General features: G+C 41.6%; 1 long non-coding RNA gene across 1 annotated transcript in view; it reads left to right on the top strand.

Annotated features, from left to right (window-relative positions):
* Nucleotides 1-858: 858 nt before the first annotated feature.
* Nucleotides 859-26,411, top strand: part of LOC112547798 (uncharacterized) — a 49,854-nt gene continuing 24,301 nt past the window's right edge. The window contains exons 1-3 of the long non-coding RNA XR_012906123.1: nt 859-944; nt 8,673-9,371; nt 17,686-17,785. This is a non-coding gene — a long non-coding RNA (uncharacterized LOC112547798). The remainder of the gene's footprint in view (nt 945-8,672; nt 9,372-17,685; nt 17,786-26,411) is intronic.

The raw sequence follows: 26,411 nt of genomic DNA, 5'->3' as shown, positions 1-26,411 counted from the left end.
TGAAAATCACAGTCAAAAAATCCAGATGTAGCATATAACAACTAGAACACTTTTAAGTGGCAGGCATGCTTACAATACATCCCAAGACCAGGATGTTTCAATATCCTTTCTATTGCCTCATTGTCCCAAGGCAAGGAATTTGATTTGCTCAGCAACATTTGTTAATTTATATAAAATGCAGAATCAGATATAAAGGTATGGAAATACTCACACCAGTTCTTTTTTTCCTTTGTTTCTTTTCTTTTTTATATACATGGGATTTATGCTATCAGGATTTAACATTAAACAGATTCCTTAGTTGTACTTAGCTTTCAGATTTGGATTAAAATAAACACTGGAGTGAATGAATTTAAATGTTTCTTTTGGACAGCAAACTGACACAGAAAAGGAAATCCCTTGTTGTAGGATTTTGCAGTTATGGATCATGAACATTTAAGCAGGAGGTACTGCCATCCAGAGGCTGAAACCCATAAAGTGTCATATTCAATTATTGTTTAACCACCAAAAGGCAAACTCAAATGAATGAGTTGATTGATTCAGATTGTTTCACATCAAAGTATCCAAGATTAGAGAAATGATCATTGGTGGTTTCAGTGGTTTATTTTATTATATGTATGTATTAACGATACATAATTCTGTGGAATACTAGAGAGGCGAGGATAGTATGCAGACCCAGAGAGAAAGCAGTACAAGTTTACAAACTTTGTTTGTGTTCCTCTTGCCACTCTGGGATATTTCATTTATATGGGGATTCCAGGATCACCTGTGGTACAGTCCAGGTGTGGTCTTTAGCCAGTGGTGAGCAAATAGCAGAGTGGAAACAAAAAGTATTCATTCCTGTTGATTTTATTTCTTGCAGCTACCTGAAGATGTGCAGGTGAAGGAATCCCAGCTCCTTCCAGATACGAGGCAAACCATTCATGGGAAAAGGAGCAGGATATTCTGTAGGTTAAAAATCATGTGCTTTTCTTTCATCCTTGAGGAATATTTTCAAGTGATGGGATCTTTAATTCTCAAGTCAATGGAAGAGTTGCTTGAGTAAAGAGTTCGGGATCAGGCTGTAGCTTATTAAATACAAAAGTTAGACAATCAAGTAATCCCATTTTAGTATTACAGTAAACTGGCAACATGTTAAGTGCTTTATTCTCTTTAAGTGAGTGAAGGAAATGGTATTCTAGAAAGTACTTGAGTGGGCAACCCAAATAATATTTATTTTTCCTGTTCCAGATAGTGATCAAACTGCCCCCTTTCTCCCCTCCATATACACACATGCACACATGTCACAAATAGAAGAGAAAATAAAGAATTAAGTGAGAACTGGGAGAGAAATAAGAAAAAGTAAAACTTTGATTATGCTTTCTGACCACTATGTCCATGGTATTCAATAAAAACAAAAGCTTTCAACTTCTTTGGGGGTGGAGAGGAAAACTGGGGACCTAACCAGTGATAAAAGCATAAAGACGTCTTTTGAACAACCCACCCTCCGCCACAGTCATGTTAGGAATTCAAGACTGGAAATTCACATTACTCAGGAAAACAGTTATTGGTGAACCCGAGAAAAGTGTTTTAAAGGTCATTCTAAATCTAGAGTCAGTTAGATCAGTATGCACTAGATGTTATTTTCTTAATATATTCTCTTTCTGGAAATCTGGTTTCTGTGCTTTGCATGCCTGTTTACATTTAATGAGTATTCAGAGCATTAACAAACTAACAGCTATTATAAATATACACAGATAAACACAGATAAACAGATAAACACAGATAAACACAGTGCCACCCACTTGTCCCTTAACACTCAAAATATTCTGCTCCTCTGTCCATTTAAAAAAAGTTTTCTTGTCTTTCATTATTGTTAATTATCAGGGTGTTGCATTTGTTATAGTAAACCATTTATGTTGGAGTGAATCTTTCTACTTCCAAACATTCTAATAATTGTTAAAGCAGGTTTAACAATGCCCTCTACTGGATGGGTCTTCACACTGTAGATTTGATTGCAGAAATTATCACCTGGGTTGTGGTATTAGAGAAAGGGAGAAGGGGATACAACAATGCCAGTCAAAAAGTATTTGAGTTCCACATAGCCCACTGCAAAGTTCACTATGATGTGTGTGTGATATAAAGATTACTATCTTTTTAATATATTGTTATGGAAGCTCAGAAGCCCTTGCACTTTTTAATGGAAGGCACTGCTCTACAACAATGTACATGTAAAGATGTTTTAAGAATATTATTTTAAATACTGAGCCATTGTCCTTTCAATGGGTATTATTATTATTTATTTTATTGATATTATCAAACCCCTCCAGAGCTCTAAGCAGGGACAAGAATCTGATCATGCTGAAGAGTTGTGTTATTTTCACAAAAGATCACTATAACTAATATAATTATTAAAAAAAATTAAAAACATTCCTTCAATATGACATAGTGTCTGTGATACTGAATAACAATACATTATAGATAGTATATTTAGTTTATGAAGACAGACCTCCAAGGTTATATCAATTTTTCTCGTAAGGACTAGGACACAGATTTTTAAGATATTTAGATATGGCTGTGCAGAGCCTCACACTGACTAACTGATTTACAGCCTAAATCTCATTTTCAAAAGAGATGTAGGCACTTAGCTGTCTAAATCCTCTTGACAGTCAAAGAATCCTAAATGCCCAAAACCATTTGGAGAATAAGATTTAGGCTCCTAAATCAATTAGGCATGTGGCACTGAGAAGCAATATCTAAATAGCTTTTAAAATGTGGGCGTAAACTACTTATAGGTTACCATAAATCATTATGTAAATAATATCAGATCAGATGTAGACAAATGTTATTGCTGGCAATGACTCAATCCCTGGGGATTACCTGCAAGATTTAACTCAGTCAAACTTTGAGTTCTACTGGAACCCTCTGCAGTCATCCTTCCTTACTCCAATGAGTAGCATGTCTGCCCACTACCCACTTGTATCTTTATATGTCTTCAGAAATGTAGTAGAGCTTTTGGGGAGAGAAATTACTGTGGCTAAGGAGGTATGAGGTAGCTAGCTTCCCAGCAGTTTGGACTACCTCAGTCCATACCTCCTTAACTTTCACAAACAGTGCTGATCTTCAAGAACATATCAAAGCTGTCACCCAAGACTCAGTTCAAGTGATTTCAGGCTCCCTGTAGGTATTTAGCACAGCTGTATGTAACCAAGAAAAGCCCTTCATCTCATATGCATACAAATACTTCATGTGTGCACATTTTGACAGGCCCTTTAGTAATTATGAACCTTTCAAATTAGCAAATTAATCATAATTCTGTCCACAGAGGGCTCCGTAATGGAGAAATTTCCAGAACAGTTTAATCTTTAAGTGAACCTTTGAGCCAATGATATGCCTGCCCCATTTGGAGATTTATTTATCAAGGTAACAGAGAGGTCAAAGGCAATGAGCCTTCCACTTCTGTAAGTTATGTGTCTGGTGACCTGCAGTAGAAATTACAATTGATCTCCACTTATAACTCCTGGGAGCTCTTCCTTTTGTACCCGCAGACCCAGAATCCTAGATTTGAATATCAGAAACTACAACACAGAGAAACCAGACAAATAAATGGTTTCACTTGTGTACAAACTTGCTTTGTAGAAAAACATGTGTCTGCTTATTATTAAAATAATTTCCAGTGGCAGAGAAAAAATGGAAATCTTGATTGAAGGCCTGTAAGGTATGTTACAAGGTGTTTTTTAATTTTTAAATAGGATCATACCTCCCACATTATGACTTTTAAGGAAAGTACTTGCAAATGTTAAACTTATCTTTATTGTATAATTCATTTAGCTAAACAGGAAAGTCACTATTGTATATAACATATGTCACAATCAATTAAAAAATCCAGCAGAATATCTTAGTGATTTCATTCAGCTGCTTACCACAAAGAAATGTAATGAAGTTGATAGTGAGAGAGGAAAAGCCACATGTTTTTTGCCAAAGTACTAAATACCTCCAGTAAAACATTGTGTCATCTCTACCTCCATCATAGAATGATCTATTTTAATAGCATGTGAGGAACAATTGATCTTATGGGTAATAGATAATCCTAAAGCAGCAGCATCCTAGAAAAGCAGAACAGAAATCACCAGCTACTGTTTCCAACTGAAAGCAAGTGAGGGCTTGTGTAGACTACGTGGAAGATTCGAAACCCTAACGCTCTTCCTCAAAAAATGAGGTTTACGCAACTTTTCGAAAAAAGGGGAGGGGGACAAAAAAACCTGCATCTAGACTACTTTCACTTTCGAAAGCTCTACTTTCAAAAGTGAGATCAGAAGAAGATCCTCTTCTGAATCTTCTGCATAGTCTAGTTATACCTGATAGTAAGAGCTACATTTTACAGGGCCAAAGTAACATTTTGATCCATGTGGAATATGTGGAATATTGCAAACCAAACAAAAGCAAACCTAACTAGCAGACTGTATTAAAATTGGGGGGAAGTGTTAATATGTAAAGAAATGCGTGGGCCAGTCCTCAAAACATTTTCCACAACATTTGATCAGCCCAATACATACAAATGCTGATGGTTTTTGGCAAGACCCACCGTATTTTTTTCTGCTGACATTCTAAGGGAAGAACTTTCAGACTGGATGAAATCATTCTGGTAGAATGTGTTTGTATATTTTAGAAGAATCAAGAGTCAGGACAATACTCTGAAGGCAATTTATAATACTAATTTTGTGCCTGTTTTCTGTGCTGCCTATAAAGCTACCCTCACCCAGCTTCCTAAATGGATACACGCCAGTGCAAGCCATAAGTATTAAGAATTGCCAAGAGGAATTGTCGTTCAGTGCAGTCCCTCTTCCAAAGCATGCACCACCTCCAAGAACTAACAGTTAGCTCAGGAAGTGACGGTGCAATTTAACTAAGATTTCAAAGCTGTGGAACGCTCAGCTCTCAGAAGAGTTTATGTTTTTAATGTGTCCAGGGGAACAGCTAAGATGTGCAGAGCCTGCAGGGGCATGCATGACCCATCTGGAACATGCCAAATTCCTTTTAAAAAAGAATGCTATCCAAGCTTTCACTTTCTATTGTGTGGTTCAAAGAAAACCCGTACAAGTGGGGTTTCCAAGTACTTTTGGTTTTTAGAATAATATCTCTAGAACCCCATTAAATCTGATAGGACTTTTCCATGAGGATGATCATTCAATTACAGAATATTATCATTGGAAGGGGCCTCAATAGGTCAACAAGTCCAATCCCCTGCTTTTCTGGCAGGACCAAACACTATCTAGATCATGCATAAGAGATGTTTATTTAATCTTCTCTTAAATATCCCCAGTGATGGAGATTCCACAACCTATCGAGGCAATTTATTCCAGTGTTTACCCACTAAGGAAGTTTTTCCTAATGTCCATCCTCAACCTCCCTTGTGGCAATTTAAGCCCATTGCTTCTTGTCCTATCATCATACATGAGGGAAACTAGATTTTCTCCCTCCTCCTTGTAACATCTTTATAGGTATTTGAATGCTGCTATCATGTCCCCTCTCAGTCTTCCCTTTTCCAAGCTAAACAAATCTGATTCTTTCAATCTTCCCTCATAGCTCATGCTTTCTAGACCTTTCATCATTTTTGTTGTTCTTCTCTGGACCCTCTCCAATTTCTCCACATCTTTCTTGAAATGTGGCACCCAGAACTTTTTATATGACTCCTTTTTTATTTTTAGATCATTCAAGATCTCCTGGTTAATCCAGGACCCATCATACCCCAACGCCCAGCTCTAAAGATCCTTCCCTGATGACATGTAGCTAGTGAGGGTTGAAGCATGCAAAAGCCTGGGAGATGAAGAAGCAAGTTCTGGCTGCTCAGCAGCACTTGGGACAGCCATTGCAGAAACGACACCAAAAAAAGTTGAGTTTCTGCTACTTAAGACAGAAGCCCAAATCTATGTATTTAAGCCCTACAGTGCAGTGTAAAATTAAGCAAAATACGCTGTGGACAAGGGAGATAATAAACAACTCTGAGATTCTTTAGAGTGTCCTTTTAGCTTGTCAGAAACCATCAAAACTCCAAGTTATTTTAAGAATCTCAGTTATTTAAAAAGGGATGGGTTGTTATTTGTTCTGAAGTAAGACTCATTTAATACTCTTCTGGCTTTTTCAGCTATTTCAGAAGAAGCCATCATCAAGAGTACTGATTATATAGGACCAGCAATTTCAAAAGGAATTTGAATGCTGGAGCACTTCCTCAGCAGTTAGATATCTGAGAAAATTGGAAGTGGTTAATGTCTGATTATCAGCCATGTCTGCAATTTTTCTAGTTTATTTTTTGAATGAAACAAGGACACCTCCTCCCAGGGGAATTTGGAATTGACTAAGAGAAATCAGCTATATTTGGCTTTAGTAAAGGCAGTCCATCGTTTAAAGAAGTGTTCATTCTCTCTATATGTATAAAAAAGGTTTTTCCTGCAGGATGACAGAGTGACATCATTACATCACTCTGCATCCCATAGGAACAAGCCCCACACATCCCCTGCCTGGCCTTTCCCAGGGCCCACGTGGAGGGCTGGGGCTGCCCACAGCTGGGCTCTCCTCTCCCCTCCCCTTCCAAGTGGCCAGGGAAAGCAGGTCCAGTGTGGGTCAGGCCCAGCCCCTCTCAGCAAGGTCTCCCCAGAGCTCCAGAGGGATGGGGCAGCAGCCAGGAAGTGTGACCCCGCGAGCCAAGCTTCTCTTCCCCTCCCCCACTCCGGTGCTCCAGGGGGAGCTGGGAGCTGTGTGGCTCTGGGAGCCATGAGCCGCATAGCCCATCCCCTCCGGGGGAGGTGGAAGACCAGGGGAGAGAGAGCAGGGTTTGGCCGCATGAGACTTCCACCCGGCCCAACTCACCAGAAGCCAGAGGGGCAGATGGTGGGTCTGACCACTCTGAGGCTTCGGCCCCTGACCAACCCCCTATCAGCTGGGGCAAGAGGGCCAGGTCTGGCTGCACGCACCTTTGGCCCAGCCTAACCTCTCCTCTACACACGGCTGGGGGGAGAGGGCAGGCCTGACGTGGCCTCGTCCAGGAAAGGGGGAGTTAGTGTTAGGCCACAGCGGGGAACGGGTGAGCAGGAGAGAAGGGGCATGGGCTGACACGGCAGGCGGGAGGGAGCAAGTTTAGGGGTATGTGAGGAAGGAAAAGACATGCAGACTGGCACAGCTCTGGGTGGTGGGGAGGACGTAGCCCAGGTTGGCATTTTAAAATCCCATACCCGGTGGAGGTGGGGGGAGAGACAAGGTTTCCTACCCCCTCCAAGAGGGGGGGTGGCGAGCCTAGTGAGCATAGGACGCAGCCCCCTAGTAATTATAATCATAATTGGTAGTGTCAATGTTGGTAGTCTCTAGGGGCATGCCTACACAGAAGGACAAAAGTTGAATTAAGCTACACAACTTCAGCTACATTCCTGGCTTAATTCAGTTTTTGGTGCTGTCTACACAACAGGTAATCGAAGGAAGAACACTCTTCCTTCAACTTCTCTTACTCCTTGTGAAATGGGAGTTCCAGGAGTCAGAGTAAGAAGTCCTCCAGCTCCACATTATTTCAAAATAATGGCTTGTTATGTAGTCACGCTCTTTGTTATTTTGGAATAACATTAGAAAGGTGCTTTCCGTGGAAGGTTCTTTCAATACATGGATCTCGGGGACACAGTTAGTCCCCTACTACTTTGTCATTAGTGTAATTAAAGACTTGATTCTTCATGGTTCTGAGCACCCTTTTTGGCCACTGGCTGCTGAGAGTGCTCAGCACTGCACAGGATCTAGCCTCTAATTAGATATGACTGCAGTTAAAACTGTCCATGACCTGTATAGTTTTTAAACTGAGCAGTTGATTGTACTGAACCCATCTAGCCATATAAACAAGTGGGCTACCTCCTGGCCATCTCCAATGTAAACCTACAATGTTATTGTGAAACTTTGTTTATTTTAAGATGGCAATATTTACCAGTGTAAACCATACAAAAAGTGCATTTTAAAATCCCATACCATTTTTTGGCTGAGTTTGTGGTTGGAAAGATATGTTCACGTATAATTAAATGTGGCTTGCTTAAACTGTTACAGTTGGTAGCTTACTATATTTGTTGTTGTAGTTTGAGTACAAAGGCTGTATTATGCTTTTTTTGGCATCTTCACTAATCAGTTTGCCAACTGCATAATTTTGTTCTCTGCTATATGTCAGGATTCAAGTGCCGAGGGCTCAACAGGTGGTATGGGGATAAAGTTCTGGCAAATCAAATAGGTAGTGTGGTTATTTCTTTTGTCAAAATATAATTCAAAGCAGAGCTAAGTAAAATGAAATACACATTTCCTCATCCAAAACAAGGTTTAGAATTAGATACAAATGGGTTTCCCTGACAAATGCGCATTACTACTGGACCTGGGTCTGTAAATAAACATATAACACCTTAGCTTTGATCTAAACTGATATTGTTCCCTGTAAAGTTACAAACTAAATACCAACATGTAAATGTTAACAGAACGTAAGCAACTCGATCTAACTTTTGTTCCTTTTGAACAAAATGTGCAGGAACGTGCCAAACGTTTCAACAAAGCCTTGGAAAGATTTTAAACCTAAAATTGCAGCAAAATTGGTACAGTCTTTGATATTTATCTAAAACATTTAAAATAAGAAGTATCATGCCATTATTTCCTAATCATTACTATAATCTTGCTGTCAACAGACATGAGATGGAAATTGAAATGATTCTTCTTCAAGTGATGGTCCCTTTGATTATACCACACATGGGAGCATATGCGCATCACGTTCCTACAAAACCGGCATTTGAAAGCCCATGGGCTGGAGGTTACAGCAAACAAAAAGTGAGATCCATCGGTATGGTCTGTGACCTTGCTACTGAGACACATGGCATGGCAGTCTACGAGTGTGACCCTAACTTGTCAGTGCCACCTTGCGTGTACACAGACTGAACAGCTCTGATGACCAGACCAATACCTCCCAGAGCCTCCATGGGCACCCCAAAGACTATGGGATATATGGAGATATTCTTGCACCAGAGGAGGTAGGTGTTCCTGCTTTACCCACAGTCTTCGCCCCATCAGGCCCGTCAATGTCCCCACACCAAAGGATGAACCATTACTCCAGTTACAGAAGAGGCTCTTTCCCCATCCAGCAGACTATGCTTCCAGTCAGACCATCCTTGTGAAGCAGTTATTATGAAGTCAGAACTGGACAAGAATGAGGTGGAAACTGTCTAATAAAGGAACCAGTAAACCCAGGAATCTTTAGGTACTTGGCTTAATTTCTTCCTCCCTCTTCAGTCAGAAGGTGCCGGAAACAAAAAGATTCTCTGACCAGAAAAACCTTGGCTCCAACATACACTGTCTTCAGAACTCCACATTTGGGCTGAATTCTATCCTGGGTAAGATGACACAATTTCACTGACTTGGTGGAGTTGCACCCACTTACTTATTGATTGAATTTGACCCATTAACTCTTAGAGAATGACTCAAAATGTACACAGTATAGTAAAACTAACATGTTATTGCAGCGTGTTTCCTTCCTCTAAAAATCTTTTTACAGCACTACTGGATTGCCAAATTGAAATGAACATGTTCAGAGGACTGATCCTGCTAATAAATATTCAAAAAATGAGAGAAAATGTTATTTTTCTTATTTTAAATAACCAGGTTGAATATTTATCTTAAACCATAGGTGGCTATTTAGAAAAGAAATAAATGTGGACCAGATAATATGCCCCTTCATTGACAAACGACTCATCTTGCCTGGCAGAACTTCATACTCATGGAGCTCATGGTTGACAGAGTCAAACACGAATAGCATGTAGCCCAGTGTTTATCCAGTGGAATTGAAACTGTTGCTCCCACATCTCTTTGTGTGAAATTAAATCGGCCAGATTGAAATGGGCAAAGATATGAAAACATGATAAAATTCCTATTCAAAGGAAAAGGGGGAACCACAGAATCTGTTTGAATGAATGAACGTTGTGCAAAAAAATCTCCAATATGCAAGAACATTTCTGCTGACCTTCCTTCAGAGCCATCTGTCTAGTTGCAGTGCTCCTTTTTCCCTCTGGGAAAGGGGGAAGAGTTCAGCTCCAAAGCTCAACACCCCTCCCCCACAGCTGTCAAAACTAGGATAGCTGGACTCTATTGTATGTATAATTAAATCCCACACTGTGCTATGAAGAGAAGGGAAATCATATGAAAACTTGTTTAAGCATGTCTGTGCCACAGACTATGTACAATATAATGCCATTCTCTGTTAGCTCTTGCTTTCCAGGGACTGGGGATGGAAGGCTGCATTTCAGCATCACTTTTTTGCAAAGCTCAGTGAGGAAAGAGGTTTTAAAAAAATAAAGGTAGCACTGAGAACAAAAAGATCAGGTCATTGCCCAAAAATCCACATTCAGGATGAGACTCTCTTGGGTAGGACTAAGGTAAATTGTCATAGCACCATACATTTTAGCAGAGCCATGACAATTTACACAGCTGAGGGGCTGGCCTCCTGAGAGCAGATTTAACTGATGTGGTATAGAGGGGAGGGTTCAGCATCCTTCTTCTCATAGGTTACTTCTAGACTGCATGCTTCTTGAGCAAGCAGCTTTTATCAGAAGAGATCTTCCGCAAAAACTTCTTGCGCAAGAGCACGTTCACGCTGCAAAAACACATTGAAAAAGTGATGCGCTTTTGCAAAAGAGAGTGTCCAGACTGCATGGATGCCATCTCAAAAGTAAGCTCTGATTGCTATGCCCAGAATGACCACCAGGGCACCTGTGCTTTTTCCTCTCTCTTCTTTTTGTGCAAAAAACCCCTCTTCCCCATCCACACACACCTTTTTGCAAAAGAGCTCTTTTGCTAAAAGGCATTCTTCCTCGTAGAATGCCGGAAAACCTCCTCTTTTCCTTTTTTTTTTTTTTTTTTTTTTTGCACAAAAACGCACTTGAGGTGTTAACACTCCATGAGTTTTTTTGGGAAAACAGCTGTTTTTTCTGAAAAAAACTTTGTAGTGTAGACATAGCCACAGTGCTCCTGTACCAAACACCCTGCAGAGCAAACCATTTGCAGTCAGGAATCACATAAGAGGAAGGGAATTGCAATAGGGTGAGCTGCACTGGATGAGGGGTGTATATGTCTCTTACCTTCCCACTGACATGCCTGTACTAGTCCGGAAGAGATTACAGAAAAAAGTGCCTCTAAGGTTAGCGTGAGCAATATATTTGTACTACTCCTGAAGAAATAGAGCAAATGTACATCAACTTTAAATTCCCATCCCTGTATCTAACTAATCATTTTTAAATTATTCTATTCTTTTGTGATTGGGAAAAATTGGAATCTACAGGAATTTCATTTTCTAATTTGCAGAATACTTTCTTGGCTGGCCTCATGGTAAATGCACAGAACTGAGAGGCAAGAGACTTGTGTTGTAGCCTGATAGAGTCACAGATTTGCTCTGTGATATCAGGCAAGACATCTAACTTTTCTGCCTCAGTCTCCCCAGCTCTACAATGGGAATGATAATATGTAATTTTTACTCCCTGGGGGCTGTAAAGCTAAACTCATTGGCTACATCTAGACTGGCATGATTTTCTGCAAATGCTTTTAATGGAAAACTCGGAACAGAGCGTCTAGATTGGCACAGACACTTTTCTGCAAAAAAGCCCCGATCGCCATTTTCACGATTTTACCCGTACGGGAGCGGCATAGTATTTCTGCAAGAGCACTGACAATCTTACATGAGATCATCAGTGCTTTTGCGGAAATTCAAGCGGCCAGTGTAGACAGCAAGTTTTTCTGGAAATACTGGCCTGTCTAGACACAGCCAGATTTCAGATGCTGGTGTCAGGGACTGCAGAAGTCGAAAATATTATTTGCACTATTATTTTAGAGAAATTTAGAAGATTTCTCAAATGGTGGGCAGGAATGGGGTACTAGTAATTTTTTGAGATTTCTTTCAATTTTGGAGTTTTCAACGAGATTTGTTCTTTGCTTCTTCTCCTACTATATGAATAATATAATTATTAGAATACAGTACAGATGTATAGACTTTATATTGGGGTGAGCAATAAAATGGTGATGGTTCACCAAGGTTAGCCCCTGGTGGGCTGCTGCTGCTATATTTACCTGCACCTCTGCAGGTATGGGCAATCGCAGCTCCCATTGGTTGGGAACAGATCTGCAATCAACAGGAGCTATGATCTCCTGTACCTGTGGAGGCACAGGTAAATACGGCAGTGTAGGGGCCCACCTAGGAGCTAACCCTGATGCACTGGATCCAGCCACCCCTATTTTATGTATGGTATATGAGATGCAGTTGTTTCCAATATTTTTATACTATTTATTGTTCTTTAATTAAGTGCAAACTTTTTGAACTAGAGGAAAATGTGTGTGTGTGTGTGTGTATGTGCACATATTTTTATATTGATCTGTGTCTGTTTCCTTTAATAAAGTGGTGGGGAAGGAAACAGATCCCATTTCCTCTTTCTTCCAGTCCCAGTCTCTCTGGGAAATGCATATTTGGAATTATATTTTCACCTCAGCTAAATGTACAAAGTTTTAGCCATTCAAATCCATGTTAAGCAGCTAACAACCTGTGTTCTGAGTTGTCCTAGTTTTGTTGTTTAAATGTAATGTTGTGTGTACAATTTACCTATTCTTCTCTGTCAGGTAAATACATGTTTACATATGTTCCACCTACAATAATTTTGTTCCAGTGTACTGCCCGCTCTGTTTCACCAGACTATTTCATATAGTTCTCTTTACCTCTTTTTCAAACCAAAGCTCTGACATTCACGTCTAAAATTCTCTAGAATTCAAGGGTCTTGAATCTAGTATTTGGATCTAGTATTTGTGCTGGTTCCTATCCCATTATTCCATGTATGATGCACATATTTCTGTACTCTTTACATCTACTCCCCCATTTTCATAGTTCTCAAATTTCAGATGTTATCACTGCTTCTGAACACGTTCCTCTTCTCCTCATCTAATTAAAATAACTGGCTTCCATATTTATTTTTCTTTGCTATTCTTTCTTCACCATTCACACCACTTTCTACATAAGCTAAAAAGTAAGTTTTTATGTGTAATATTTGACCTGATCCTCATCTCTATTGAAATCAGTGGGCTTGCACAGGTTGGATGTGACAGCAGAATTTGACCCTTACTTTGTTAAACTCATCACGCTACTCTATTCAGTATTTAAAACTATTTCAAAGTCTAGTATTGAAATACACTTCACACTGAATGGGAATAAGACGGAGTTTTTAGTTCAGATGGTTCCTGTTTCAGATGTGCTGAGCTTATTCAGTAAAATGCAAGGGCATGTTTGGAAAAGTTTGGAATTTAGAGAGACATAAAATGGTAAGTTGCCCTAAGATTCTGCCAAAGAATCTAATACTCTTCTAAGTCACCCTAAACTCAGGTGCAAGGACCATGCATAAGGATGGAGATTAATTACGGGTGAATCATTCGCTTCAGCCAGGTTATACAGGAATTTCAGGCAGGCCCCTGACTAGAGAAAATTAAGAAGACCTGCAGTGGAACTCTGGGTAATCAAGCTCTGGGACAACTATAAAGCTGAAGCTCTAGGTAAACGTTAGCCAAAACCCAAGAAATAATAACTTTGGACCTTTCCTTTTTATTTTATACTTTTTTTAAAATTTCCTCTTCATGGATCATTGCCTTGTAGTGGTGGAGAAGTTTGCATGTTCCAATGACCCCAAGCACGATGTTGCCTGGAGTCATGTACTCCCTTAGGGTCACCCAAGGCAGAACCATCAAGAGTGAGGAGGATAACTGGAGAAACTGTTGTGTAATGTTACAACGGCTATGAAGGCAGATGAAGGCTGCCGCAGAGGATCTCCAGTTGTCATGGTATCCATGCCATTAGTTTCAAGCCTTCTATCTGTCATGGACAGTGCAGTGACTGTTGTGCACCAGTCTCCCCACTTTAAAAGAATCCCAGAAAGGTATCTTCCAGTTTTTGGGAAAATAACACCTGCACAAGTCAAAAGTCCAGTGCTAATTGGTGAGTAGCAACAGGAACAGGCCAATGAAATCTGGAATTCCTAGTCACAGACTGACACAGAGATGGTGGGTGTGTGATTAAGTCATCTTGCTTGAGGACTGAGGAAGGCCAAGCATCTCGGCAGCTGCACCCATGACTGAGAGCTGCACCCATGACTGAGCAGTCCTCTGCTGAAGAAGGATTGTTCAGTGAATAGCTGGGCTAACTAGCACTGCTCCATGGACAATGGCTCTCGGGAGTGGCCAATACACACCTGAGGAATGCGTCGGGAAGCCTACAGACCGGCCAATGCCTCATGGCTACTTTCATGTGAAACACAGATAGATCACTTGATCATGTGATCAGCTTCAGTCTGGGAGAGACCAGGAATATAAAAATCCCATGAGGCTGTCTCCATCTTGTCTTCAATCTTGCTACTGATTCCAGATGCGTCCTTGCTAGTGACAGAGAGCTGGGAAGGATTGTTGACCTATCCTAATATAGGATGTACACCAGAGACTTCTAAGCTACCAGTTTGTAACATCTCTGCTATGAGCCTGCATCAAGAACTTGGTGATTGGAGTACGTAATGTATTCTCCTTAACAATCTTACTCTCAACCTTTTCTTTCTTTTATTAATAAACCTTTAGATTTAAGATTCTAAAGGATTGGCCCAGCGTGCTCTTGTGGGTAAGATCTAAAGTGTAAATTGGCCTGGGACTGTGGCTGGTTCTTTAGGACCGGGAGGATCTGTTCGGAGTTGGTGAGAATGGGTTTTATAACCTCTCACCTGTGTGTAAGGTCTGAAGCTGTTTGTGGCACAGGGAGAGCTGGAGTGTCTGAGGGGTTTTGCTTGTGAGGCTTCCTACTGGCCAGATTGGCAGCTGAAGGGTTCTGTGTGACTGGTTTGTGGCCTATATAAGAAAGGTCTCCAGTCAAGGGCTGTAAGTAGCCCTGGTTTTGAGCAATTCATCTTGAGCTGACGCCCTCAGCAGTGCCGAGACCTTGTCCGGTCCGTCACCGAAGGATACAATAAAGCATGAGGACAATAGAAGTGTTATAAGGACTTGCTAAAGGATAACTTAAAGAAGTGCAACATTGACATTGACACTTGGGAGACATTCACCCTGGACCATTCAAAAAGGAGACAAGTCCTATGCAATGGCTCCCTGCATTTTGAATTGGCATGCTAACATGCTGAGGAGGAGAAGAGGCACAGGAGGAAGGGAAGACTGGCTTCTAGTCATGGTCAGCAGCCTTCTTCTGTACCTGGAAACATCTCTCCTCATTGTAATAGAAATGTTGTTCAGCCTTATTAGCCACCTTAGGGTCCACAATTCCCATGGAAGATGATCATACTTGGCAACGAGTGATCGCCATCATCATCATACGTTTTATTTGGAATAAAAGGGAACGCTGAACAGATTCCTTTTAAATAAGTACTCCTCATGTTTTTGTACATTATATGACACTCTTTTAATCCATTAATTTGTTGACAAACTCAATATTTATAGCAGTATTACTTTTATTTGGTAATACCGCATAATGGCAAAACACATTAACAAAAATTCCTATTCTAGATTTTTATCTCTGTTACATGAGTGTAAATAGGGGAAAACTCTATTATAGACTATCACGACAAGGAGTCCAGTGGCACCTTAAAGGCTAACAAATGTATTGGGGCATTAGCTTCATGAGCTACAACTCACTTCCTCATATGCTTGAAGTGAAAGAAAGGCAGGGATACAAAGATGGGAGTGCAACATCAGTGCTAATTAAATCAGGGCGGATGTGGCTCACCTCCAACAATGATGAGAAGCCTCTGAGAAAGTGAGTTGTATCTCATGAAAGCTGATGCCCTAATAAATGTGTTAATCTTCAAAGTGCCACTGGACTACTTGTTGTTTTTGCTGAAACAGACTAACATGGCTTCCTCTCTGAAACCTGTCATTATTGACATTGGAATTCCTTCGACTTTCTACTGTGTAGACAGCGCCAAAAGCCGAGTTAAGCAACTCCGACTTCAGCTGTGCAATTAACGTAGCTGAAGTTGCATATCCTCAGGCAGGGAAGAGGCAGGATGGGGGTTTCACGGAAAGAGTGATGTGGGCTCTGCAGTAGAGGAGAGGGTACAGCAGCCCCCGGCAAAATGAGAAGTGACACACATAGGCTGTGTCCAGACTCAGGGGTTTTTTCGAAAAAAGTAGCCTTTTTTCGAAAAAACCTCACCTGCGTCTAGACTGCCGCCGCGTTCTTTCGAAATTAAATCGAAAGAACGCGGCTTTTCTTTCGATGGCGGTAAACCTCAATTTACGAGGAAGAATGCCTTCTTTCGAAAGTTCCTCTTTCGAAAGAAGGCGTTCTTGAATGTAAATAGGGCTTCTTCGAAAGAGAGCATCCAGACTCACTGGATGCTTTCTTTCGAAAAAGCAAGCCGCTTTTTCGAAAGTTCAACGTGCAGTCTAGATGCTCTCTTTCGAAAGAGGCTCTTTCGAAAGAGGCTTGCAGACTAGACATAGCCATAGAAAGCTTGGGCATGTGCAAGGTGAGTCCTAATTGTACACAACATTGTCAGGGCCGTGCCCTCCCTCTGCTTCTTTATGTTACTTTTTCCAGCAGTTTAATTTGCCCCTAATAATGGATCACTTTGTGTTGGAATGGCATGATGCAGCAGAAAAATCAAGTGTGATGTATTTGACTTTATTCTTGGGAAGTTTACATGCCCAATTTAAATCTTGCAGCCCACAGAGAGGAAGGAGGGCCACTCATGTGGCCCACTCACTAGTCTTGGTTGCCCTTCACTGGTTTTCTGCAGGTTATGACCTTATTAATCAGTAGTATATTCTGCTTTTGCCAGAGTATATACCATGCCATTAGGGAATTTTCTCTGTCCACTTTTTCACTGTACATATTCTCAAATTTCTTGTGTTCTGTGGGGCAGTAGTATGCTGCTCTAGTTCTGCTGTGCCCATAACACATGTCTGAAGATCAATCTCATCCTAGCCTCTGCTCCAGCAGTTTTCATCTTGAGGCGGTACAGGCTGCGATAGTGGCACTTTCACTCACTGCTGAGTCTCAACATTCTTCTGTTGTCAGCCAACATTGGTGAAACCAAATGTTTCACCAAAATGTCTCACCTTCCTTTTGATAGAAGATAACTACTGCTATCCGTTCTTACCTCAATTCCACTTCCTCACCTCAACTCCACTGTAGCACTAAAAATCTTAGCCCTGCTGATGAACTGTGTGGACTGGATATGGTTTGCCATGACAGAATTTCAGAGATGAAGGGATGTTCAATTTGTTTTTAAAGTAATGTAGGAAATTACCTATAAATATTGGTGGAAGAAAATTAAAGTGGCACAGGTAAGCACTGAAAAGTTAGGAAATGCCTTTTCTAAGGCAATCCCTGCCCTACAGAGGTTGTAGGCACTATCCCTGTGTTTGGTTCATAGGGCAATTCTTTGCATCCTTTCCCCTCTCCTATTTATGTACCGAAAGAGCAGTCATGCACAATCTGCTCTGTCCTATGTGAACCTTTTCATTCCTATTTCATGATTATGTGTTAACCTTGTCCCTCATGTAAGCACAGTAAGGGGAGTGTTTTAGCTGTATTCTCAGTGGGGTACTAAATCAGCAACAGTCATATATTTAACCAGTAAAGGGACACTTGTTTTTTTCATCCTTGGTTTACTTCTGCTCTTTGGACAGGTAAAACACAGGCCAAAGAAGGAAGAAAAGAAATGCCAACAAAGGAACAAGAAGCAGGATTCTTAGAAAGCAAGACAAAGGACACAGACAGGATGCCCAGGTACATATTTTAAACATTAATCATCCTTTCTGTGTATTCTCAGCCTAGAGCAAGGGCCTAGCAGTGGGAAATGACACTTCATAAGATATTATACTCCCTACATGAAACAGCCAGACTGAGATTTTCAAAGCTGCCAAGCCCTATTAAAATTAATGGCAGCTGGACGTTCATATCCCTAAGCAGCTTTGAGTCTGAGCTCCAATTTGCATCTGTGTAAGACCTCTGAGAAGAGCACTTCATGGCAGAGTGAAGCTTCCTAATAATTTCAGCTGAGCGCCACACTACACATTAGAGATATTGCTTGCCCCTCACTTCTTCCCTTATAAGTGACTTCCCACACTGAGCCATAAAAGGTGCTGGTAATGCCACTCAACTTGTACTTCTCACCTCTTCCAGCAGTCTTGCCACAGTGAAAGGAAGGACAGTATAGTCAATAATCTTCATCTATGCAGTATCTCTTGTTCTCCTGTAAGTGTCAAATGATTAGAGGATTGGGCCAAAAGAAATCAGATGAGGTTCAACAAGGACAAGTGTAGAGTCCTGCACTTGGGATGGAAGAATCCCAAGCATTGTTTCAGGCTGGGGACTGTAGCAGTTCTGCAGAAAAGGACCTGGGGATTACAGTGGATGAGAAACTGGATATGAGTCAACAGTGTGCCCATGTAGCCAAGAAGGCTAATGGCATATTAGGTTGCATTAGGAGGAGCATTGTCAGCAAATATAGAGAAATGATTTTCCCTTTTATTTGGCTCTGATGAGGCCACCTCTGGAGTATTGTGTCCAGTTCTGGGGACCCCCACTGTAGAAAGGATGTGGACGCATTGGAGAGGATACAGCGGAGGGCAAGCAAAATGATTAGGGGTCTGGAGCACATGACCTATGAGGAGAGACTGAGGGATTTGGGTTTGTTTAGTCTGCAGAAGAGAAGAGTGAGGGGGGATTTGATAGCAACCTTCAACTTCCTAAAAGGAGGATCCAAAGAGGCTGGAGAAAGGCTGTTCACAGTAGTGACGGATGGCAGAACAAGGAGCAATGGGCTCAAGTTACAGTGGGGGAAGTCTAGGTTGGATATTAGGAAAAACTATTTCACTAGGAGGGTGGTGAAGCACTGGAAAGGGTTACCTAGGGAGGTGGTGGAATCTCCATCCCTAGAGGTTTTTAAGTCCCTGTTTGACAAAGCCCTGGCTGGAATGATTTAGTTGGAGTTGGTCTTTCTTTGGGCTGCAGGTTGGACTCGATGACATCCTGAGGTCATATTCCTAGCCACCCCAAAGTCATGGCTGTGGAGTGGAAGTAGATGCCCCATGCCAGCAGAGAGAAGTGTACATTGTTTCTCTTCAGCACTATCTGAGTCCACCCACTAAGGCAGAATCACTCTGAAGTACTTCCGACATAGGCCAATGGTTTAAGTTCTGAGGACTCCGTGTTATTTTATCTTTTACTGTTATTTTTTATTGAACTGAGGTCCTACATCTTCTCTTCAGGCCAGATCATGGTCCCAGTGAAGAATTTTTCCCAGTTGACTTTGGGATTTGGCCATGAATTCTATGCTGTTTATCATGACTTCTAGCCTGGTCATTATGTCATTGAATTGGGCTTTACAACTCAAGCCTGTTTCATATGACAAGGAATTGCTAACAGTCTGTCAGCCATAAATTCAAAAGCTGATGAGAAACCAAAAGAAGAAATCTTAATAGAGAAATTCTCTTTAGTGCACTGTATATAAATTAACACAGAAAAGAAGGTAAATTCTATGAATAGGTAAATTCCCTGTCCAATGTTATTTGGAAGTGTAGTGCACACATACAGTATTTTAATTGGATATTTGCTTTACTTTTTAAAAAAATATGTTCAAAATCCTTATGGTTACACACATCTTATCCAGACTTTCATCCTTGGGAAATATAGAGTAACAAAAGGAAAAGGTTTATAAAATAGCTCATGAGTAAATGGAATTTAATGGGGTCAATTATGCCCACATGCTTGAATGCAACTTTCATTAATATTAATGGGAGTTAGACATGCGCATTGAAGGAATGTAGAATAAACTGCCATTTCATCCACAATATTATTTTTGCTAGCCTAGAAACATAGTGTGCAGGATAATTCTTTCAACGATACTGAAGAAAAAAAATGGAAGACAAAGCCCAGTATATACATTACTTAGTCTCCTCCTGTTAGACATGATATGTGCGATAAAATGAAAGAATTAAACATGCATCAAGCAGTGGTGAATTTTTAGTGTTTGTTATAATTTAGCTTTATATTACATGCGTCTCTCTTGTATAAATAATTAATGGAATGGAAATGAATATGTAGTAGACTGGATTCTTCCCTCCAAGGGTTAAGCTACATTTCTGCAAATTGGTTTGTGCCCTATTTCTGTTCTTGTGTCTCTGTGCATCTAGACATTTTCTCGGCATCTATAACTCTTCTGAGATTTAGGGAGATCTTCAGAGATTTGCTAGTAATTGACCTATTTGGATTGCACATGACTGGCATCTGCTAAAAGATAATATAGTCCTGCATTTTGCTGTTAAGTGCCGGTCACGTTATTAGCTTGTGTCCAAACCAGAATAAAGACTCATGGGACATCATTTTCCCTTTGACAACTTCATTTTGTTCTTACCGTAATCTCCATTATAAATGAAGCACTTTGGTTGTAGCTTAAAGAGTCACGAAACCAAGAGCCTGTCAGCTGCATTTGTCCAATAATGAATCCATTGACTTATCTGTTCATTTTTTTAAGAGTTACTGTACATTGAAGATAAAGGATCAACATAACACTGAAGTCAGATGCTTTAACCTTCTGCCACTTCTTAAACCACGAAAAAGTCCCTGCTACCACTACTTTGACATTGGAATGCATATCAACATTTTTTTCAGAAATTAGGGTTATCAAATAAAGCAGGCCACATCTTATTGCTCCCTTAGGAAACAATAATAATGAATAAACTCATATCTGTCCCACTCCAAAGGAATTTGTCTGAACCATATTTATTCCACATTTCTTATATTGCAGAGACAAATCCTGGAGAAGCTCTGTTGTCTACAGACCTGCTTCTCTGACAACTTAAACTAGTTTTACGCTAGTTTAACAGCTGATTTCAACAGAGTTCTTCCTGATTCACCCAGAGATGTTAACTTAGAAATTGAACCTAGAAACAATGAACTAAAAAATAAACACACACAATCATTTTATACAGCAAAGGATAAAATACTGCTGATCTTTGCAAGTAACAATGACAACACAGAGATGGTGCCTTGGAGCCTGCAATAATCTGAAGGTTAATTAACAGCATATAGCATAAATTCAGGACAAATCTCTAACGAACAATAAGCATTTTAGACAGTCCAACAAAATTTCACTCATGTGGCTCTTTGGGGTGCAACCCAGACTGGCAGGTTGTGTCACCACCTGTCCTGACACTTGACACCAGCAGGTCGATGCCTGTAACCTGCTTATGGCACAATGACCTCATACTGGCTTCCACCAGTCTGGTTACTTTTTGCAGGGAGATACCAATACCCACGCTCTCCTATGTTTTCCCAAAATGGTCATCCCAGTAGTGTCCACTCCGTCTGACTAAAAAACTTTCAGAACCTGATTAAGTTTGCTGCTCCTTTAAAAAAGGGGTGGGGAACCTAAGGCTTGGAGCCGGATGCAACCCCCAGCTTACCTGGATCTGGCCCCCAAAGCACAGGAGTCCCCACCACCACATTGGAGAGCCCACGCTGGTGCTCCAGGTATCCCACCATCCCATTGGTGGGCTGGAGCACACAAAATCAGTATGGGCTACATTAAAGAGAGTTTGGCAGGGCTGGGGATTGGTTTTGCTTCTCACTTGTATGCGGCCCCCGACTGATTTTTCTGTGGCCCCTTACCCAAAAAAGGTTCCCCGCCCCTGCTTTCAAGGGACACAGCATGGACCCGTATTTAACTGAGGACTCAGACTTCTCTTCAATGTATAGCAATGAAATGGCTTGTAGATAGTACCCCTAAAAATAAGTTTATTAACAAAGAACGTAGGATTAAGTGAGTTCCTGTGAAAGTGAAAGAAATGAAAAGTTGTATACACCACACACTTCATGGTGATGAAATTTAACTGGAGCAAGGTACATTCTTGGTCTAAGCAGGTTTCTCACCTATATTCAGTTTCTAGGGACTTTCACCCTCGTCGGTTGAAAGATTCCATTTTTCTCCGTATATACAATCTCTGGCCTCTTGTCCAGGAATGGTGCCAGCACAGTTTTCGGCTCTTGCTCATATCTTCCATAGTAAAAATACTTTGTTTCGAGAGACATGATGGATTCTCTCTCCCCCCGCCCTCCACAGCCACCAGGAGCATTTGCATTTTCTCCCCACCCCCATCTGCCAGGGGTATTTTCTCTTTCCTAGCTCTCCCCGCAGGTCTCTATCCCTCCCCCCCCCAGCTGCCAGAGGTGTTTTCTCTGCCCCAGCTACCTCGGCCATAAGCAGTGTTTTTCTCCCCCCAGTCATCCTCAGCCACCAGGGGCAGTATGACTTCCCCCATCCTCTTCCCCAGCTACAAGGGGCCTTTTTTAATCCCTCCCTCTGGAGCTGCAGACTAAGGCCATGAGGGGGGAAAGGGTATGGGGCAAAGGGGCAATTTACCTGGTGTGCTTGCAGGAAAGATGGCGAAGCCCCACTCTCAGATCACATCCTCCTGAATAGCAGGCTCTCCCTTTTCATGTTGTGGAAAACAGGGATTTGGGTTCTCCTGGCACAAACAAACACCGACCTTGCTTGAAGTTAGGAGAAGAGGAAGCTGCCTACCAAATGTGATGGCCCTAGCTCTTACTGTTTAGGAAGAGTTCTTGAACAAACATATTTTCAGACAGACACACTCTAAAATATTTATTTATTCTCAACGTGAAGACGTATTGTGTGGAGTTAGGGTGCAGAAGCTATCTATTTATGATGTTCTCCTACAATAACTCTTTGGCTACGTCTACACTCACAGGTTCTTGTGCAGGAAATATGCAAATGAGGCTAAACATGGAATATCGCTGAGCCTCATTTGCATACCTAATGAGCCGCCATTTTTACAGAAGAGGCTCTTGCGCCAGAAGGAGCTGTCTACATGGCCCCTTCTTGTGCAAGAAAACCCTCTTGCGCAATGCCGTTATGCCTGAAAATAATCAGTGTAGCAGCATTGTGCAAGAGGGTCTTCTGCAAAAATGGTGGCTCATTAGGTATGCAAATGAGGCTTGGCAATATTCCACGCTTAGCCTCATTTGCATATTTCTCATGCAAGGAGCCGTGAGTAGACATAGTCTTTGTGTTTAATACCAAAGGAGGTGGTGAGTGCAGGTATTATGACAGACTTTGTCAGTGCAATCAGTGAGGTGATGTAGCTCTCATTATAAAGCTATTAGAAATTGATTTTTACCCCAAATACTTCTATAAGGCCACCATCTCATCCACTTTGTCTCCCTCTTTACATACATTTTAAAAAATTAAAGCTATTTCTGTGGCCCTAATTTGGTAAAATAGAGCAAAGCAAATTGTTCCTTTGTCAGCTAAGCCAGATAGCACGATCTTATTTCCTTTTCTCATAAAGCAAGTCCCAAGATGCACATAAACTAGCAGCAAGCACGCAAAGAGCTGTAAGGCAAGTGCAGAGAAGGAAAGGGAACTCAGGAGTCACTAAAGGGGAAATTCGGCTTTGTTCATAAAAAGATGGATGAGCCAGTATCTGGGGTTTATACAGGTCAGTATCCAATAAATGAGGCAGTCACCCAAAAGAAGTCTGTGGTTTGGCTGGTGAAAAGCAATGACATATACTAAATTGTCTTTTATTCTTCTAGCACAGTACCTAGAGAATGGAAACATAAGAAACATACTTTTCTTCACCAGGTTTTTAAATCAAGTATCATACTCTGAGCAAGTAGAATGTAAACTAAGGACTTCTGTTAAACAGCTATCTTCAGTGAAAAATATGTTCTCAGGACTGTAGCTCTTACAATGCAATAGCCCTAGCCCTATGACTTGGCTGCTAAGGGAATGCACCTCCGCTGTGACTTGTCTAATGTGCTTATGTCACTGTTCTATGGAGGTGTGAGATCCCTCGGCACTTGTGAGTATACAAGAGCTATCATTCCTTTGGAGTCAGAGGCCTGCCACTGGCTGGTTGGCTAATTAGCCCTGCCTGCTACACCTGAGAAAACTTAACTAGCTGATCTTTATAAAGAGGGCAGCAGGAAATGAAGGAGTAGATTGCAACATCAGCCATAATGATGAGGAGCTGGGAGCCTAATGGACTGCTACTAGAGCTACTGCTGAAAACAATTGCTGTGGTAGCTAGATGGGCTGAAGGGAGACTATGTGAAGTTTATTATTTCTGAGGTAAGATCTGGAAGGTTTTTTCCTTGCTGACGTTATGGGTGTGAGAGACAGTTTTGGGGAAGGGACTACTCTGCATGAACAGACTTTTGAGGGAGGAGATGAGGAAGATTTGATTTGTTTTGTTTGGCAGACTTAAAATAAGCCCACTGACCCTGCTGGGGATTGCTTCCCTGGATTCTGTGCGAGATGTCTGACAGAATTACCCCAGGGAGTGAGCTGGCTCAGAAAGAGCAAAATCTAGCTTGGAAGTGGGACCCTGAATAGGCATACACAACTGCATATGCCTAAGGATGGATGGCTGCCCCCAGTCCTTCCCTGCAGGCTCAGCACTGAGGCTCTGGTGGGCCCAAACCCCATCCGCCGGTCACCCAGTCCTTGCTCACCAGGTGGCATTGAGCAGCTCAAGCATAGATCTGGGGACTCTGGAGGAGCAGAGGGTGGCCGTGCAGACAGCAGCTGGAAAGAAGTGTTGGTTTCCCTTTCAAAGAGCTGCTTCTCTCTGACTGGTAGAGCACCTCTCCTCTGCTCCTCTGGCCCATGCGCCACTCGCCACTTGTGCCACCCACCTGCTGCCCTTAGCCTACAGGTGAGTTTCCCTCTCTGCCCTGCTCCAGGTTGCCAACTCTCCTGGACCAGATGCCATTGCTGCAAATGGTTCAAATCCATCTGGTCCAGGACTGTTGGCAACCCCTCTACTCTTCCCAACTTCTGCCCCCTTTCCTGACTGTACTGGGCTGGTCCTGCCTGGTAGAAGGCAGATGCTACACAGACCACCAATTTCAGTGGAATGATTCCTTGTTTGTAGCACTGCAAGAGAACAGTCAGGCCCTCTATGTCCTTTATACATACAACTCCCAATAGTGTTTATGTGGGTTAGGTGTGTTGCAGAGAATGGAGCTCTGTTACAAGATGACAGAGGAGTCTTTACTGGAACCTTGTTTTGGATATTAATACTACTTTATATTTGTACATGCCAAGCATAACAGAGCCCTGGCTTCCAGGAACTCCCATAAAACAAATAACAACATAATGGTAGCTGCTCATCAAAAGATAGGTCCAGATCATGCTGTACAGAGAAGTCTATTTATAGGGTAGGAAATTTGAGTTTCAATTAGCTGAGGTCATCTCCCACTGGATAGATTTACTTCTTCAGGTTTGGTCACCCCTCCCTGCTGGCAAAGCAACTCCCATGGGAGCTGTATGCCTATTTTTTCCCTTAGCTGGATCTGTCCTGATCTTTCTCTCCCCTGCACTAAGAACAAAAGAAGAAACCACATAAGTCGGTGCTGAATGTATGAGAAATCCATATTCAGTGGGGAACTCGATACTAATTTTATAAGGGTTGTTATGCCACAGAAAGCATACATTCCCTGTGTTGACCCGTCTTTGTCCAGCTACATATCCTTTTCCCCCATTCAATGCCTAATATGCAAATGTCCTACTTGGCCTGGCATATAGGCCAAATCCACACTCTGCGAGAAGGTCAACTGAAGATATGCAATTCCAGCCATGTAAAAAACATAGCTGGAGTCAACGTACCTTAAGCGGAGCATCAATGCCATCCTCACAGTGAAAGATCGATGGGAGAGAGTTCCATTGATTTTCCTTACTCCTCACGAGAAGTTGGAGTACCGGCACAGACAGTGGCACCCTTGGCATTCAATTTAGACCCATTAAATCGAATGCCAGAAGATCGACCACCACAGCATTGATCTATCCATATGTTCTTATTCTCATCCAGGTCTGAATCTCAGAGACATTGAGTAATGTATTCCCAAGCATCCAAAACAGATGCAAAACAGATCCATAGAGCTGGGTATGATCAGGCCCTCTCAGAGAATGACAGAGGCCCAGGCCAGTTTGAGTATGTCTACACAGCAGGGCTAAACTTGAAATAAGCTATGCAACTTGAGCTACACTAACTAATTGCATAGTTTTAGTCGAAATAGCTTATTTCAAATTTAGGCACATCCACACAGAACTTATTTTGAAATAGAGCACTCTTTTTCCGATTTCGCTTACTCTTCATACAGTGAGGTTTACAGAAGTCAGAGTAAGAAGCCCATTATTTCAAAATAATTTTGAAATAACAGATTTGCTGTGTAGATGCGCAATACGTTATTTCAGAATAGCATCCGTTATTCTGCAGTAACGCTGATATGTAGATGTACCCTGTCAGTTTAGAGGCTCCAGCTCCAGCCTCAGCCCCAGGCCCCCATGTATCTAACTTCTCATCCACAGAGTTATACTAACACC

This window comes from Pelodiscus sinensis, chromosome 9, assembly GCF_049634645.1.
Source record: "Pelodiscus sinensis isolate JC-2024 chromosome 9, ASM4963464v1, whole genome shotgun sequence".
Classification (NCBI taxonomy): Eukaryota; Metazoa; Chordata; order Testudines; family Trionychidae; genus Pelodiscus; species Pelodiscus sinensis.
This window is presented reverse-complemented; position numbering and strand designations above follow the sequence as displayed.